The 16,655-nt window shown below is 42.5% G+C and overlaps 1 protein-coding gene and 1 long non-coding RNA gene across 3 annotated transcripts in view; both read left to right on the top strand.

Moving 5' to 3' along the window:
* The window catches only part of LOC121076684, a 92,190-nt gene extending 76,975 nt beyond the window's left edge, over positions 1-15,215 (top strand). Inside the window, exon 3 of the long non-coding RNA XR_005823661.1 lies at positions 14,517-15,215. This is a non-coding gene — a long non-coding RNA (uncharacterized LOC121076684). The remainder of the gene's footprint in view (positions 1-14,516) is intronic.
* LOC121076669 (limbic system associated membrane protein) overlaps positions 1-16,655 on the top strand; it is a 958,116-nt gene that overhangs the window by 181,344 nt on the left and 760,117 nt on the right. The window lies entirely within an intron of this gene.

Here is a 16,655-nt window from a genome sequence, read left to right as displayed (position 1 = left end):
CACCGATTAGGCGGCTCTCGAGTTTTCCAGAGCACCATGCGAAACCTTGCAGCACGGGTAGTTCAGCTGCGACGTAGTCAGCACAACGGTACTCCTGACTTTGTCTGTCTCCCCAGGGACAGACTTGCAAACCAAAGCCATTTGTGTTAATGTTCGCAGCAAGCGAATAAAATGGGCCACGAACACCATCAAAACAAATCTGCTGTTTATATTTGAATGACTGTTTGGTCATGCTCTAATAGCAATAATCATCAGCAGTAGCAGCAGGGAGCCGGCATGCGCGTTAACTGCATTACATTTTCATTTGACATGAGTAATTGTAACATTCTGTGAAGTTGTTCTAATAGTTATGATACACTTGTTGGTCCACGAGGTGGGAAGTGGTGGAAGGCCAAATTAAGGTAGTCTGCCTGACCCTCGGTAACAAATTGCCTCACTCTCAATCCATAATGTAGTAGAAGTACTTTGACTGTTGATGATTATTTTTAAACTATATTTAAGGCACATTGGCAATTTCCTCTTCTGCATGAGTACGTACAATGATTAGAGATGGCCCCAGCCAGGAGTCTGGTGTCTGAATGCTGGATGCAGTGGCTGGATCTGGTTTATAGCTCTTCGCCTCTCTTCCAGACTAAATTAAAACCGCTGTATCAAGCCACTCCCATGTTTTGTAGAGGAAAGGCAAGAATCAATTATACTAAACAAAGAAAATTCTCAGCTAATAAATGGATCGATCGAGTCTCCAATCTAGAAATGCTCTGTAGGGTCTCCCTAGGTCTCAGCCTAAAATAAAGTTGAGACGGGGTACTGATCTTATCACGGGGGATTCAGGCTCTGGATCTGTGATCCACTGGCTTTGGGGTGAGAGTGCCCAGCCTGTCGCACTGGGGGGGCTCCAGCTGAAGGCTGAGGTTGAGCCCTGAGGCTCCATTTCAAAGCCATCTCTAGTCAGCACTAGCCTGTTCTCTTTCTTATTCTCTAAATAAAAATAAAAAAACGTTGAAAGCTGGAGACCTCACAGTGGAGGTCTTTGCATACCTTTACAAGCAGCATTTGGGCCACACCGGTGTCTGCCTCGGTGCCCTCCCTCCTGCCTTCCCTGCTTCTGGCTGGCTTGTCACTCACTGTCACCCTGGGGTGACCTCCCTGCTCAGCACCATGAGGTTTTGGCTCACGTTCACAGCAGGATTTAAACGGAGTAGAATGAGGCTCCGATTACAGTTCTAACGAGGATGAAATTCCCGATTCCCATCTCGTGCTGAGTTCCCAGCTGTAGGAATTTATCGGATTGTTACAGCCACGCTGACGCTCGCTTCTTGCTCTGCCGTGGCCTCTGCTGGGCAGTGCCTGCCTGCCTGCCCGTGCAGATAACTCAGTGCTCTTTGCTCAGCCAGGCAGCTGGCTTGCTCGCCTGGCATTTTGTTCGCTCACCTGTGCTCGCATTACTACAGTATAATGGTTTCATAATTGCCCCTGTTAAGCACATTCCCAAACACGTATCTGCTGTCCTGCAAGACTGCAAAAGGGTCAGTGGGACCAAGAACAGAGCTCTGGAAAACCCTTCAGAGTGTTTCCAAGGATCCGGCTTTACTTGTTTCTGGTCAAGGGTGAAAACAAACCCTTACTTCAAGTCTTTGCCCCAATCTTCACTTGTTTTTGTATAGGGGCAAAACCCGGGGACCAGCCCCAGGCAGCACGTGCTCCCTCCGGCTCTGCTCTGCAGCACTTCAGAGCATCTCAAAGCATCTGTGTGCTCAGCTGGACTCGAATCTGTCCTTCACCTGGCCTGTCTCCATGTGCCATAGGACCAGGTGGGACTGAGCAGTTACTGCTGTCTTCCTCTTGGGCCAAGCCTGTGTATTCTCAGTCCAGCTGTGTCTGGTCGGTCCTTTCTGCTCTCTTATGTGCCCTTTGGTCTCAGGGGTTACTTACATGTCGTCCATAGGGTATGCTGAGTCTGCCCCGTGTGCTCCCAGTGCAAAGCGTCTTCATGTCAGGCTGAGCCTGCTGAAATCTGTCACAGAGGAGAAAGGAGGAGGAAAGAAATAAAGAGAAGTGAAACGAAGGAGAATACGGTTGGGAGTTGGCACAGGTGCTTTCCGTATAGGGCCAGGCAACATTTTCAGGCGGCGGCAGCACGTGGCGAACATCGCTTTGCATATGAAAATCTAGTTAAGCTAACGAGGTCCTTAATTAGGGCTTTTATTATCTTTTAATTCTTTGCTTAAAGGAAAGTGATTACAAAGCTCATCTTTATGATACAGCAAACTAATCTTTCATTTCTGAAGTGTTTTCTTTCCTTTCCTTCCCTTGCCACAATAATGAGGAAAGGGGAAGAGAGAAAAAAAGGAGGGGGGACAGAAGGGGAAACAAAGCTGTGAGAAGGAGACCATGAAGCAGAGCGTTTGAACCTGTGTGCTCTTGAAATAGCATTTCAATGCAGATCAGAAAAAGCCTTGGGAACCCGTGACTCAGTAGCTGGGAATGAGTGGGCGAGGGACATGATACATGAAACGCCCAGGAGCATAGAAGGAAGTGAAGTGGGAGCTGTGGGCTCTTGCTGCAGTGTCTGCACACCTCTGTCCCCAGCACAGGGCTTGCCACCCATCGGTGCTATCAGCAGCGCCTCCCCACCGTCCTCACCCAGCCATACTGAGCAGCTAAGCCTGCTTCATGCATTACAGTCCTACAGGGTGAATTAAGGAAGGGGCTTTCCTAAAGACCCCTCAAATAACAGGGGCCTGTAGAACTCATGTCTGCTTTTCTCCCGGATGCCAAAAACCCGCACAGCATATGAAACTGCAGGAAGGATGGAGCAGATTAGAAAGAACCACACACTGAAGAGCTCTGCTGGAACCCCCTCCTGCCCTGTACCCCCCACCCTGGCTTTCCCAGCCCAGGGCTCCCCGCAGCATCTCTCCCAGTGTATTTCAGCCCTAATGATTATTAGGAACCCCTTATGTCCATATGGGTTTCTTACAGGTCTGTTAATTGTATCCTATCCTGTTAAACCCACCGACGCACAGTCCTGGGTTCCACATAGAGAGCAGTTAATACACTCAATTTTAATTTATTGCGTACCTTGTTATCCCTGTCCTGGGAATCTGACAAATAGCTATCACATTTTTTCTGCATTTTATGTTATGGACATCTGTTGAAAATCACTAAATTCATGTTTCTTGTGAACTCTGCCAACTTTAAACCTTGGTTGCTGCTTCCCTTCACCTGCCTCTGGAGGCACGATCCGTTATGGCCTGAAGCGATATCACCTAATATTGTGATCGTGATAGATCTCTCCAGCTAAGGAGTGTAAGGTGGGGTCAGCTTCCTGATAGCGAGACGCCCAGGAACCTGCTGGTACGAACTCCACGGAGGCAAGTTCTGTGAGCCGGAATTGACTGGATGCTCTGCTGCAGCATGCGGATCCCAGTGCTGCTGGAGGAGTAGTCCTTCGGATGTCATATCAAAATGAGGTACTGATCGTTTGTTCCCATTTGAGACCGTGTGATATTTCCCATAAAGGTAGGGATGTGTCATCAATGTCTTGGCCAAAGTCTGATACAAATTATTACACGCTACTTTCTGAATTCTTTCTCCTTGCAATCAGAATTTCCCTTCCCCTCTTTTTCTTCTGGCTGCTTCAGCACTGCAAAACAATTGCTGCATCCCGCACCACAGATAGCTGCATTTCAGTTTTTGCTGATGTGATCTTTACTGTATGTCTTGAATATATCAGAAAACACAGTTCAGTGAATCTAAATACCATCCACTTTTCATTGCTGCGATAGCAGTGTTTGGCATGCAATTTTTAATTCAATTACAACCCAAATGAAAATAAGGGAGATTTTTAAACCTTCGGCTTTCAGCCTAGAACATAGCTCTGCATTGGACACTGGGCATCAGAGCAATTTGTACCTTTGCAGTCTTTTTCCCTGGTAAAAGAATATCAGCTTTATCTATGAAGTTGTAGACGATACCGAAGACAAATGGACTGATTTTGCAAGGTGCTCACTGTCTGCATTTCCAATTCAAGCTAATGCTTAGTATCTGGGAAAATTAGGCAAAAGATTTTTTACAACCGCTTCGAAGTGCTTTGTGGTCTCTTTTCTCGGTATCTTTCATATTTATCTAGATCGAAGGAAGTTTAGAGAAGCAAATACAATTACTAGCACTTCTTTGTCAACCTGGCAATAGCTTCTGTCTATTCTGCTTAGAAATCTTAGTCTAAACAGGTGAGATATGCATATATTATGGCTTTTCAGACAATGTCTGCTGAATGCCCAACTAGCTTAAGTCATTATGGTATTTTTAAGCTGGTAGATTATAGTCAGTGTTTTTAACTGTTCATTAACATGTTCATATTAATCTCCTCAATACCAGGTAGCTTAATTTTCCACGAATTCCTTAAGGACATACTGACCCTAGTTAGAATTGGAATGAATTACAGAATACCGTTTAGTATCTCCATAAATCTGTGTAGATCTAATTCACATTATCAGGTGGATGTCCTGCTATTGCATTTACTTTATCTGGAACCACAATTAAGCCATCTTTGCCCAGTCTCTGGCCACAAGGTTGTTTTAGACCTGCAGGTATTTCATGAACTGGATCAGCAATCTTTTTCTGGTTTCCTGCAAGACTTGCCAAAGTGTTTCTTTGTGTTAACTTCCCTGTACCCAAATTAAAACATCATCCATTAAAAGTCTGACACCTCGTAATCCCTCAAAGATCTGTGCAATTACTCTTCGTAATACCTTGGGAGCAGAACTTGTACCAAATGGCCTTTGCTTAAATTCACTGTATAATATCCAAATGGTGTATTAAAAATCACTAGCTTAGAGACTGGGCTAATTTTTTCTTAAAAAAAATAAAAATCATGTATTATATCTAACATTTAGAATATTTCAGTGTTTTTTCTTTCAGCTAAAATCTTAGCTGTCCTTTCTTCGGTGATTTTGATCAGATGCTATACAGATTTTATGGCTTCATTTCATTCATGTGAATCAATACACATCCATAGCGTATTTGACTTCTCAGTTACAACCACATAATTCTTTCAAACTGTAAATTTTTCTTCTGTACCAATAAGTGCTTGCTTTTTCATGTGGTCACATTTAGTTTTTCTACTCATTAGGGTGAATGATAGCTTCTTCTGGGTGGGCATCACATGGGAATTACTAATTTATCGAAGTGGTATTTGGAGACATGAGGATTCCTGTAGACTGTTTAGGATTCTGCAGAGATTACAGCACACATCACTTTTTACTAACTTGGGCTATGTCATTTTCAAATCCTAGTATTTTCCCTGGAACACATTGCAGTTTCCCAATTTAAAAAAATACAGCCATGCCATTAACGTTTAGCTGTGTTTGCCTGTCTGAGCCATTTATCCTGCACTCTCTGTGCCTACAAAAGTATATATGCCATTCCTTTCTGTTCTCTAAACATGTAGACTTTCCTGATGTTAATATGTGTTACACAGCTTTGTAAACAATTTGAAAATCATTTTGGCTTTGCAATTGTCTTTGCATTTGTTGTGTATTTGACCAAATTCTGAGATCTTTCTTGGCTTGCGCACTCAGCCCTGTTTTGTGGGTAGGGGGGTTGTGATAATGAGAACTTATTTTTCTCTTCTGGATTCCTTTTCAGATTCCCTTCAACTCCTGTTTTCTCTTTTTGAAATGATGCAACGTGGGCACTCAGTCATCACTGAGTCATAGAGAGTCCAACTGTATGTTCTGCTGCCTTTAGAAGGTCTCAGTTCCTGGGTTAGGATCGTGTAGCCTCTTCTTCAGAGGATTGGATCCATCTGGGGTCTGATCCAACACCCCAAAAGCCTGTGGAATAATTCTAGTTGCCTTCAGTGGGATTAAGATAAGGCTTAGGTCATTCTGTCCCGAGGCTATGAATTTCTCTTTCATTTAAGGGCTGTGGAGCTCTTCAAATTCATGTGACCATGCTTAAATTTCTATCCAGTCCCCAGTGCATCAGATAGATCACATTACCCATGGTTGCAATGTTTTAAAATGATCATATTTTGTATAGTAGCAGCTTCTCCCCCTAATTATCAGAGCTTGAGCCAAATCCTCTCCCCAGTTGCTTCTCCTCCCATTGCAAAACACCAGCAAACACCACCGTGTCCGCTGTGTGGACGGTACTGCAGTGTTTTAAGAGCCTCCTCTGCAGCTTATTTGCACTGGGCAACTGTTCAAAGTCTTCCTGATGCTCTCTTTTCTGTTACAATTTCCTGACAATTCAAAGAATTTGGGGGAAATAAACACTCCCCATCCGGCTGTAATTTCTGTCTCAGTTTAGTGGGCACTAAGAAAGAGAGGCATGGCTCTTTTTTGAAAGGAAAGATTGCTTTTATTCACAGGGTTATGCTCAGCATCCTGGAAATGTGAGAGTGATACTGAGCACGCTCAGAGTTTCAGTACACTTACCTATCTAGTCAGTCCCATGCTAAAGTAATGCCACCTCATCTCCAAGATCTGGGCCTGAAACGAAACACCTCCAGGGCTTGACAAAATGTCGATCCTGGGCTTGGTCCAAGTCTGGCTCTAGGCCATAAAGATACAACATGAGATGCAAGGCAAAAAGCTGAGTGTTGCAAGCTAGCCTTGCTGGCTGCCATGAAAGAGAGAAGATGAAACACAGGAAAAAAAGAATTAACTGGGAGGCATCCATCAAAGTCCTTCTTGAGGTGAATAATTATACTCTCTGTTAATTACACGTAGTACCATAGCTTGGCTTTCATGATATATGTCAGTTTTTATTGCTCTTGTTGTCAGTTTCTGGATGTCATAACTCTGCTCCCCAGCAGCCTGTCATCAGAAAGAGCTATGCTAAATGAATTCCATAAAAAAGCATTTGCTAATGTTTGCTTCCTCGGGATCTGCAGTGCAATAGGGTAGCTGGAGCTCCTGCACAAAATTTTCCAGCAAGATGATGCTCAGAGCTGGCTCAGTTCAGCACCTTCTGTACAAGCTCTGGTGTCACACCCATAGCCCGAGTAATTTTTGCTGTCGCGGGCAGGGAGGCATTTATTTGTTCAGGGTTTATCCTGCTGTCTCTAACCTCAATCACAAACCTTTCAGGCCAGTCTTGCCACCCCACTGGTTATTCCTGGCTCTCCTATCCCTGTGGAGCACCCCATGCAGATCCGTCTACCTTCAGCTGCACTGGCAGGATTTTAAAGGTCTTCTAACCCTGGTGTGGGATCTCATTGCCTCCCCTCGCCCTGCGTGTTGGCAAGGCTTATTTTCAGAGTTCTTTCAGAAACATTTCTCAGGTGAATTTTGTTTATGATTATAGAGTCACAGAATTAAGCAAAGAAAGAATGTATTTGCTTATTCCAAAAAGTCCTGTCAGCTTGAACTCATCCAATCAGGGAGAATCACCAGTATTATTTAACTTTGCTTTGTCATACCAAGTGGTTTACTAGCCAGCTTTTGGAGAGCGTATGAATTCTTGAAGTAATTATGGTTGGACATTGTGGTTTAACCTACTTAAATAGAAATGTGTGAGGATGCTGTCGTTTTTGCCAAAAATACATTTCACTATACATTTGAAAATTTTAATTTGCTATAGTCATGTGGAAAAGTTTTATGTTTAGTCCACAGGCTGAAATATGCTCTCATCAATTTTGTCGTGAATACATTTGAATAAGGAACAAATTAATCAAAAATGTCTATGTGCCAAAATTTCATGAAGAAACGTTGCCAATTTTTTTAGAAAACTGTGCTGCAAATATTATATCCAGCTCTGGTGATCAGGATGAGTAAGAATGAGTGAAAATTCTCAGAGTAGGTTTCTGTCTCTGGTTCCTCCGTGTTCTTGATCATGGTTAGTATCTGCAGGCCTGAAAATATTTACTGTATTGAGACCTACAATACCCCTGTGAAATAGCAGAGCACTATCTTCTCCTTCATGGTAGGCTTAGAAACTCAGATGTTAAAGACTAGGTCAAACCACCCAAATGAAGAACCTGTTTTAGGATGTGATGGAATGATGTCTGAAAGTGTGTAGGCTATAATCATATAATTTATAAGTTTGTTTTGTAGTTAAAATCTTAGGTTAGATGAATCCTGTTCTAAGTGAGGTGTCCATGGCTACACAGGAAATCTCTGGCAGAGAAAGGAAATGAAACTGTTTCAGGGATCCAAGGCAATTTACGGGGCCTTCTTTCTTTTACGTCATTTCAACCATCCTTCCCTCTTACGGATATGAAAATATGTATGTGCTGATGCAAGCCAGCTAGCAACCCAGGTGGAATTGTGCTCATAAACCAAGCAAGCAGAACAATAAGCAATGTGAACACAGCAGAGATGCATCACTACAGAGGATTAAAGCCAAGAAACATCTTTGTTCTGAGGGAAGTACTCAGATGTACTTGTGTAGGTGGCCATGCCTTCAGCAGGGGGTCGGACTGGAGACATCAGGAAGCACCTTCTCACCTACACAATTCTGCAAGTTTCTGATCCCATGTTTGTACTCCGGTCTGGTCCCAGTCTCTGAAGTCTAGCTCTTGCACAGATCAGGTGCTGTAGCTCCCACCAGCCACATGGTTTAGGTGCTGAAGATCACTGTGGACTGTTCTTGGTGGCTGTGAAACCTTGAAGCTAGCTCTGTCCACCCCGATCAAATGCCCCTATCACAGCAGTTTGTACACATCCTGGAAACATATTGGAGCACCAAATAGAAATGAGGGAGAAAAGGTCCACTTTGGACTATGGGAGGCTTGCAAGTAGGTGTGAGCAGCTGTCCAAGTTGCTCTTGACTGTAGGAAGGGGCTGGGCCTACTGGTGAAGATGCTTCCCTTTAAACAAGGGGCTGTCTGGAAATAAAAAAGGATTGCATAGGGAAGCTCAGGGCTTTGCTCCCTACAGACTTAAAACACCACCCGTTGAATCACCGTATTAATCTACAAGCCATAACCACAAGCCAGCAGTCTCAGCCCTGTCTGAGCCCCTCTCTGTGGGGGTCTGAGGCCGTGAGGGGGGCTACCTCTTCCCTCTTGCCTTTCCCTTCAGGGCAGGCTGAGGGGGGGAACATTTGACAGTCCAAGGCTGGATCTCCTCCATGGTTCTCATCATGTTTTCAGACCACTTGGCAATGGTTTGGTTTCCTTTGGAAAACAGAATCTCTTCAACTTTGGCAGTAATAATGGCCTAAAATTGCTTTTAACTGAGCTAAAACCAGACACAATTCCCTGAGCACTGGAATTCATTTGTTCTGTGGTTGAAATCCCAGGTGTCAGGAAATGCTTGGGCTGAAGCTTTCCATTTGGTAAGGATAATCGTAACAGCACTGACCCATGGGGATTCCCTGATGTCTAATAAGTCATAGGTTTTTCTTTTGGGGAAGGAAAGGCAATAGCTGGGCCTCTCTCGTTCTTATCACTTTATTTCTGAAGTCTGTGGGCATGTAGCAGCTGTGTCAGAACTAATTGAAACTGACTCTTGTCCGGTGTCTTAGACACCTTTGGGTTTGGCTGTACCCTACCTTCTCATGTAAGTGCAAATAAAGCCATATAAAGCCAGATCCATTAAGGCATGTACACCCCATTTCAGTTCCCTGTCATTAAAATGGAGTCCATGGCACTCTTAGCATTGTAGGGGCTGTTATAGTCAGCATGGATGAATGAGAAGTAACCGTTTAGAAGGGCTGAAAAGAAATAGGGATACACTCTGACTAGTGGGAAAGAAGGTAAGGATAGAACATGGAGACCCTCATCGTGCTGAAGGATGGATTGGAGGAGGAAAGGGCAAAGAAGGAGAGGCACTTAGAATCTCTTCTGTTTGTACCTGCTGTGAAAAACTTTGAAGGGAAACTGGATCTTCTGTAAGGACATCAGTTTTCTGCTGACACATTTCTGGTCAGGTAGGATCAAGATCTCTTAGGACAAAAAAAAAGTGAGTGCTTGAAACTCCTCAGCTCCTTACAACTCAGAGCTGTTTTCTGGTAGCCTCCAAGCTGAGTTGTGGTCCCAGGGACAATTCTTGCTGTCACCAAAGTAGTTTTCCTACCAGTATGTTATAAAGTGAGATATATTTTCCATTCAGGCTCCTGAGTAAACTGCTTTACCATCATGTACCGTCCTGGTCATCCAGAAATTGGAAAGATTTGCTCTAGAAAATAGGTGGCATTTGGAGATGACTGAAAAAGAATCTAACTCCAAATGCAAGTGATCTTAATGAAGCCTTTACATATATATTATTTGTGTATTTATTGTTAGCTCTCCCAGGGAAAACTTGGTGTGTGGAGGAGTGATTTAATTCAATTACTTCAGGATTGTGCTTAAAAGTGTTCCCTTAAGATCTCAGCATGTCTCTTAACCCACCAGCGTATTTAAAGACAGTCTGCACAATGGAAATCTGAGATTTCACATTCAAGTTAAATCCCACACAGTTGCTCATGTTTTACCCAAATCAGGTTACACTTCTCTCTAGGAATATGTTGCCCGGATGCTCATGGCTTTATAAGAGCAAGTGTTAACAAGATTTAAGCCACAATAGAATTTTTTTCTCTGCTAAATAATATCTGTGAATTGATGCCAATAGAACCCTTGCTATAACATACTCTTACCATCTGAATCTCAGAAGGCAAAGTTCTGATGATTGCATCCTTCAGAGCTACCAACAAGCACACTTTTCAGGAAATGCACCTCAAGCATTTCTTCCTTTTTTGATTGAATCTCTCAAACATGATTTTTAGTGGAACGCAAAGTTGATACCAGCATTCAAAGTGCCTTTACCTAAGCATTTTCACAGAGTCTTAAAAAAAGAACTGAAAGGGTCCGAAAGATATCAGAAGCCCATCTCTCTACCCGGAAGCAGAGTCAGTCACCTGTACGTGTTATTCCTGCCATACGATTTGGTTTGAAAGCTGTCCAGTAATGGAGCTCCACAGCCTCCCCGATGAGACTTTTCTAGTACTTAACTGTGCTTACCAGTAGATCTTTAATTTCTCATGCTAGCTGACATACATTTTTCTTCCTGAAATTTAAGCCAGTTACTCCTTGCTCTGTCCAGAGTGACGCGAACAACAAATTATTTCCTTCCCTTTTGTAAACAGCATTTTTTATACATGAAGATTCTTGTCATGCCTCATCCAGTCTTCCCTTCTGCTGACTGATTAGCCCAAGCTCTTTCAATTTCCCCCTGAAATAGGTGTTTTCTAGAATCATAACCATTCTTGCTTGCTCTCTGTTAGATTTTATCTTCTTGGTCCACATCTTTCTATAAGTGTCATGTGCAAAACAGGACACAATATTCCAGCTGAAGCCACTAGATGCTTAGTAGAGTGGAAAGAACAAAACGTCCACATTCCTATGTCTACATGATATTTTCCTTTTTTGCAATGATACAACATTGCTGATATAAGTCCAGTTTGCAAACCATTGTATTCCACCCACTTCAGATTTTCTTCTTCTGAAGAACTTCTAACTAATTAGTCGTTCCCTTATCTTGTGTCCATGCAGTTGTTTATTCTTGTTAAAGGCTTTAATTGATCTTTGTTGGATGCATTCCATTTTTAGGAGTACTCCACTTTGTAAAGATCCTTTTAAATTATTATTTTAGCTTTCAGCATTTTTGCAGTCTTCCTTGCAACCTACACAATTTGTAAGGCAGGTCTCCAGTGTACTCCATCATTCAGCTGGAGGACGATGCTCAGTGTGTTGGTCCCAGGGAATCTCACTCGATGCGGCTTCCTATTTTGACAGAAACTGCTGAGAACAGCCCTCAAAGTAAGGCTGTGCCACTGGTTTTACACCTACCCTTGAGTCGTTACTAAGGCATGTTTTCTGAGATTGCTGAAGAGAATATCACAGGCACTGGTGTCACAAATCCTACTAAAAGTCAAGATATATGGCATCTATTGCTTGTCACCTATGCCCAAGGCCCATTACCTGTCACACAAAGAAATTAAATTGGCTTGACACAATTTCTTTCTGACAATTCAACAGGGTCTGTTACTCATCTCTTCGTACTTATCCTTTTAGCTTCTTACGTATAGTTCAATTATTTGTTTCAATATTTTTTGTTGGGATGGAAGTTAAACTGAGTGGTCGGTAATTCCCTAGCATAATTTTTTAGAGCTAGACACCATGTTTCCCCTTTCCAGACTTCTAAAATCTTTTCTGCTCTCTGTGATTCATGTTCTCCATGAACTGAAATTGCTTCAGCCAGTTCTGTAAATATTCAAAGGATGAATTTCATCAGGACCAGGCAGCTTGAAAACATACTCCTCTGTGCTTTTTTTTCTTTTTTTTTCCTTTTTTTTTTTTCTTCTTTCCTAGGCTGTCATAGCCTGAGCTTTCATGGAGTTGACATTAATAGCATAGCATTAGACGCTTGCACTTGACCTTCTTAATGAACTGGCTCCCCAAAATGATTCAACCTTTAGATTGTCATCTGTCCCTTCCCATTAACACTCCCCTTTATGTTGTCACTGTTGGTGAAGGAGGTGGAAGTTTTCTTTTCAGCTGCATCTCTGCATCCCTCTACCCTTCCCTCGGTAGCCTGGTCTGTGTCATCTCTTCTGATGCCTGAGCTCAACAAAGTGCCTGATTTGATCAGACTGGGTTCCTGCTTCCTTCTTGCCCTGCCTTTCTATGTTCTGCAATGAGATAGATATTAGCAATGGGTCTCTTAGTGTTGCTTCTTTAAGGGATTCCCAGCTTTCCTTGTTTCCTTTCTCCTTTAGACTCCCTTCCTTTATGATGTTACCTACCAGTTGTTTGTGTTTATTGGAGTCTGCCTCGCTGAAGCTCCTTGTTTTCATGTTGCTGTCTTACTTTTTACTCATGTCATGGATTTTGAACTCTACCATTCCTTGTTTACTCTCATCAAAGATGCCTTGCGCTTTCATAATCAGAGTTTACACTGGTTCCAGGTATTAAACAGACTTACATCACCAAAGAGATTGTCTTTGTGACTGCAGCTCTTTCTACTCCAGAGCATTTGCTGCCATAATGGTATTTCCCTTTCACGTCTTCGTTCTTCTCCTTGTCTGTCCCCTAGTCAGTGTACGTATAGCAGCAAAACTTGAAAGCGCTGGCTGAGCTGTAAATGCAGGGGATCAGAGCTGCTGTGTAACTGCCCTTCTCCCACTGGGTCACTGGTTAGCAGTTTTGTTTACTTGGGCTTTTGAATTCCTTTGGGCTTGCCTCACATTGCATGAACTTCATGGATGCTTTGCATTTGCTTTCTCTCATTTAATGCTCATTGAAGTTGAACAACCCATTTCTTGCAGCTCTGCTTTGATTTACATATCAGTACCAGTAACAACCTGATTGCATTATCTTCTTGTGTCAAATCCGGTAATTCCTACAGTTGATGCAAGTCCACATTAAGATCTCTTCTCTAACAGAAGTGGCTTCTCAAGTGTCTTCACTTTTATATTTTCCATTTGATTTCTTTTTGAATACACTGTCTCTTTGCCACATCTATGTAAAAGGAAAAGATTGCAAATGCACAAAATGTAACCAGTGTCTATTTGTTTCCGTTCTGGAAACTCTTTTTATATTCCAATCTTAAAGTTACTTGTGTTACAATGCAAATTTGAATACGTGTTTACTTCTGTAAAATAATTTGTTTGTAGTTTTCTGCATATGGGGAACACTTTGTGCAAGGGCTTCGGTGAATGAATTCTTCTAACTGAAGTTATCCTGAATTGACTGTAGCTATTCTGTATTTAAAGTTTCAACTGGAGTTTACCTGATTTTGAACAGATGTTTGCCTTACGAGATAGATAAACAAAGGAATAAAACCCTCCCCAAAAGACAGACCATGTGAGGCCTTCGCTAGGAGGTTTTTCCCCAGTGTGAAAGGAATAGGAATAATTGGGTTCCTGCTTATAGCTTCCTAAAGGTGGAGTTTTTCAGAGGTCAAAATGTCCTTTAATTCACTTTGCCATTTTGTAGCACGAGAGCAACAACAGCAAAGAGATTAAAACCAGTTTAGTAGACTCATCTTGTTGAGATCTAATGCACAAGAGCACTGAAAATTAGTTGATTGAACTCTAATTTTAAAAGTCACTGACATTATAAAAAAATGTCAGAGGGCATGTCATCAAAAACAGGCTTAAAATAGGATGTCAGATCACTGCTGAAGACCTAATTCTTCTTTCTGTTTCTTTTATTAATTTGTTTAGCAGTTTGCAAATCCTGAAACTACAAAGCAATTGTCAAAGAGGATTTGTTAGTAGGAATTCCCACACACTCTCAGTTGACCTGCGTTTATAGATTATATAAATGGTAGAACAACAAACAAAAAACCCTCCCTTTTCTGACGGAACTGAGCTGAGCCCCAAGAGAGAAAACTAACTCCATAACCAGTTCTCTCTGTTCCCTTTGAGTTGCCTCACCCTCTGCTCAGGACAGCGCTTTTAGTAGGAACAGTTTAATGGTGATGATTTTCTTGTCTGATGCTGATAAAGATTATGTTGGTCAGAAATGCCCTGTGCTAACATAGGCAAACCAAAGAGACCCATTGTTTCATTTCCCTCTTCAGAGACATGCCCTTAGTTTGGAGGTGGTCGCTTATTTCGAATCTTGTTAAAGCAAATTTCCTGTAGTCAAAAATCCAATGGAAGATCTCTGTGCTGATTTGGAAAACAATTGTGAATTGTGGCCAGTGTTCAGAAGCTGCTGTGAAGACACTGATGTAGTAAGGCAAGGTCATTAAATCCTGGTGTGTCTCATTCAAATGGGAATAACCTGAGACTGTGCGGAAGAGAAAAACAGCTAGACAGCCACACACACAGCTGGTGACTATTTCCTTCGGAGAAGGAGGAAGGATATCTTCTACCAGAAGAACAAAGATGTTGGGAGTTACTATGAAGTCATGCTACATGTTCCATTACAGATCATGTTTGTCCATCCCTGGACAGATGATCTTGTCCAGAAGCAGTTTCTAAACAATTGTAGCTGTGGTCCACTTAAGGTACAGTGAAAGCTGTGAGTATTCATCTTAAAATTCAGCCTGTGAACTGCAGAAGTTTAGGAGCTTTTTATGAGCATCTCAAGTCTCTCTGCATCAGGACAAAGGCAGAACATTTTAAGTTAACGTGATGGCTGTCATCTTTACTTTCAAGCCACAGCCTTCAGGGAGAATTAAGAACCAGAAGAATCCTGGTTACACAGGGGAGCAAAGATGTACGTTTTGATAGTGGCAGGGTCCATTTCAATTGTGAAACCACAGAGGAGGAAGAAATTCAGCTGCTCAAAAAACAAAAGAGGTTTTGCTTCCTGTTTATGACCTGGGATCTTTGGCTACCTAGCAGTCTCATCCCAGTAATGTTTCCAAGTGATAAGGAAACATTCAGAAGGCAATTGCAAATGCTTTTTAGTCTTTTTATAGATTTTTCTGTTTCGTATGCTAGCCAAAGTAAAGAAAGATTGATTTGCGAAAGCTCAATAGAGCCTGTAAGATTTCCCTGGGATGCATTTCTGGAAGGGTGACTGTTGATTTCCAGCCTTCCCTCACAGGTCTGGGGGAAGGATGGGCATGAGTGGTATCAGAGGCTGGGGCTGGAGCCAGCCCCGGAGTCTGAGCTGCTCCCGGGGGCTTGGATCAGCTGTGTGCCACCAGGGCACAGGGGGGGTGCGGAGTGGGAGCAGAGGGAAAGCACGCTTGTGCTCTTAAAGTGTGCCAGAGGGACTGGAGAAGACACAGTACAAGGCTGTTCAGATCAAGGGAAGCTGAATAGCACATGGGCCCTGCACGTGAGGCACAAATATAGCAGCCTGGTGAGTGCCCAGCTGGGGCGAGCTTTATTTTCCTTTATAAAGGAATGCTGTCAATTCGAATTTGGCTGACAAATGTTTGTTTTGTTTAAGAAGCAGAAGGGAAAAAAATGTTTTTTTTGTTGTCCCCCCCCCCCCCCCCCCCCCCCCAAGCAAAGAGCAAATGATTCCCATTAAGTAGTTCACTTTTTAAGAAGTTACAATGCTACAATGCAAAGGGCTGTCTTAAAACAAAAACTGCTCCCCCGTCACCTTACACCAAAATTGACTGGAGAGAAAAAGGAAACTGGCTGCATTGATTTTCATTGTCCAAGCTGAGGAGAGTACAAAAAGCTACCAGGGACAGGGTAAAAGACAGAATGTGTTTGAGAATACTCTTCCTGACAGTAATCTGAGTTATTTGCCATATGAGTAAGGGGATGTGTTGCTTTAAAAAACATCGTTTTTTAAGCGGCTAGTTCTGCTGTAAACAAATCCTGGAAAGCGCCTGTGGAATTAGATGGATTTCAATTAAGGAACTCAAAGGAAATAGTTTTTTACCTACAGCAGAGTATGGAAATGAGGGTGGGAACATAAAGCGTTTTACAAAGCAAGATGTGAGCTCCTTTGAGTAAACAGGGAAGTAACAGCTGTGAAATGTTGCTGGTAGAAATTAAATGTTGTGGCCAAAGGTTTGTTTCTCTTTTGGACTGTTTGCTAAGGCATAATTGTTCAGGTACAAACAATCAATCAATCTTCAAGTGTAAAGAAAGGGTCAGAGTGTCCATTTCATCAAACCAGACCGGTACGTTACTTATATGCCAGATTAAATTGTCCACAGGAGGGAAGGATGTCAAAACGTCATGCCTGCCACGGATTTGTTTTCTTGTAGACAATGATTTTTTAAATGTCTGCTTGTGGTTGT

Source organism: Cygnus olor, chromosome 1 (assembly GCF_009769625.2).
Source record: "Cygnus olor isolate bCygOlo1 chromosome 1, bCygOlo1.pri.v2, whole genome shotgun sequence".
Lineage (NCBI taxonomy): Eukaryota > Metazoa > Chordata > Aves > Anseriformes > Anatidae > Cygnus > Cygnus olor.
This window is presented reverse-complemented; position numbering and strand designations above follow the sequence as displayed.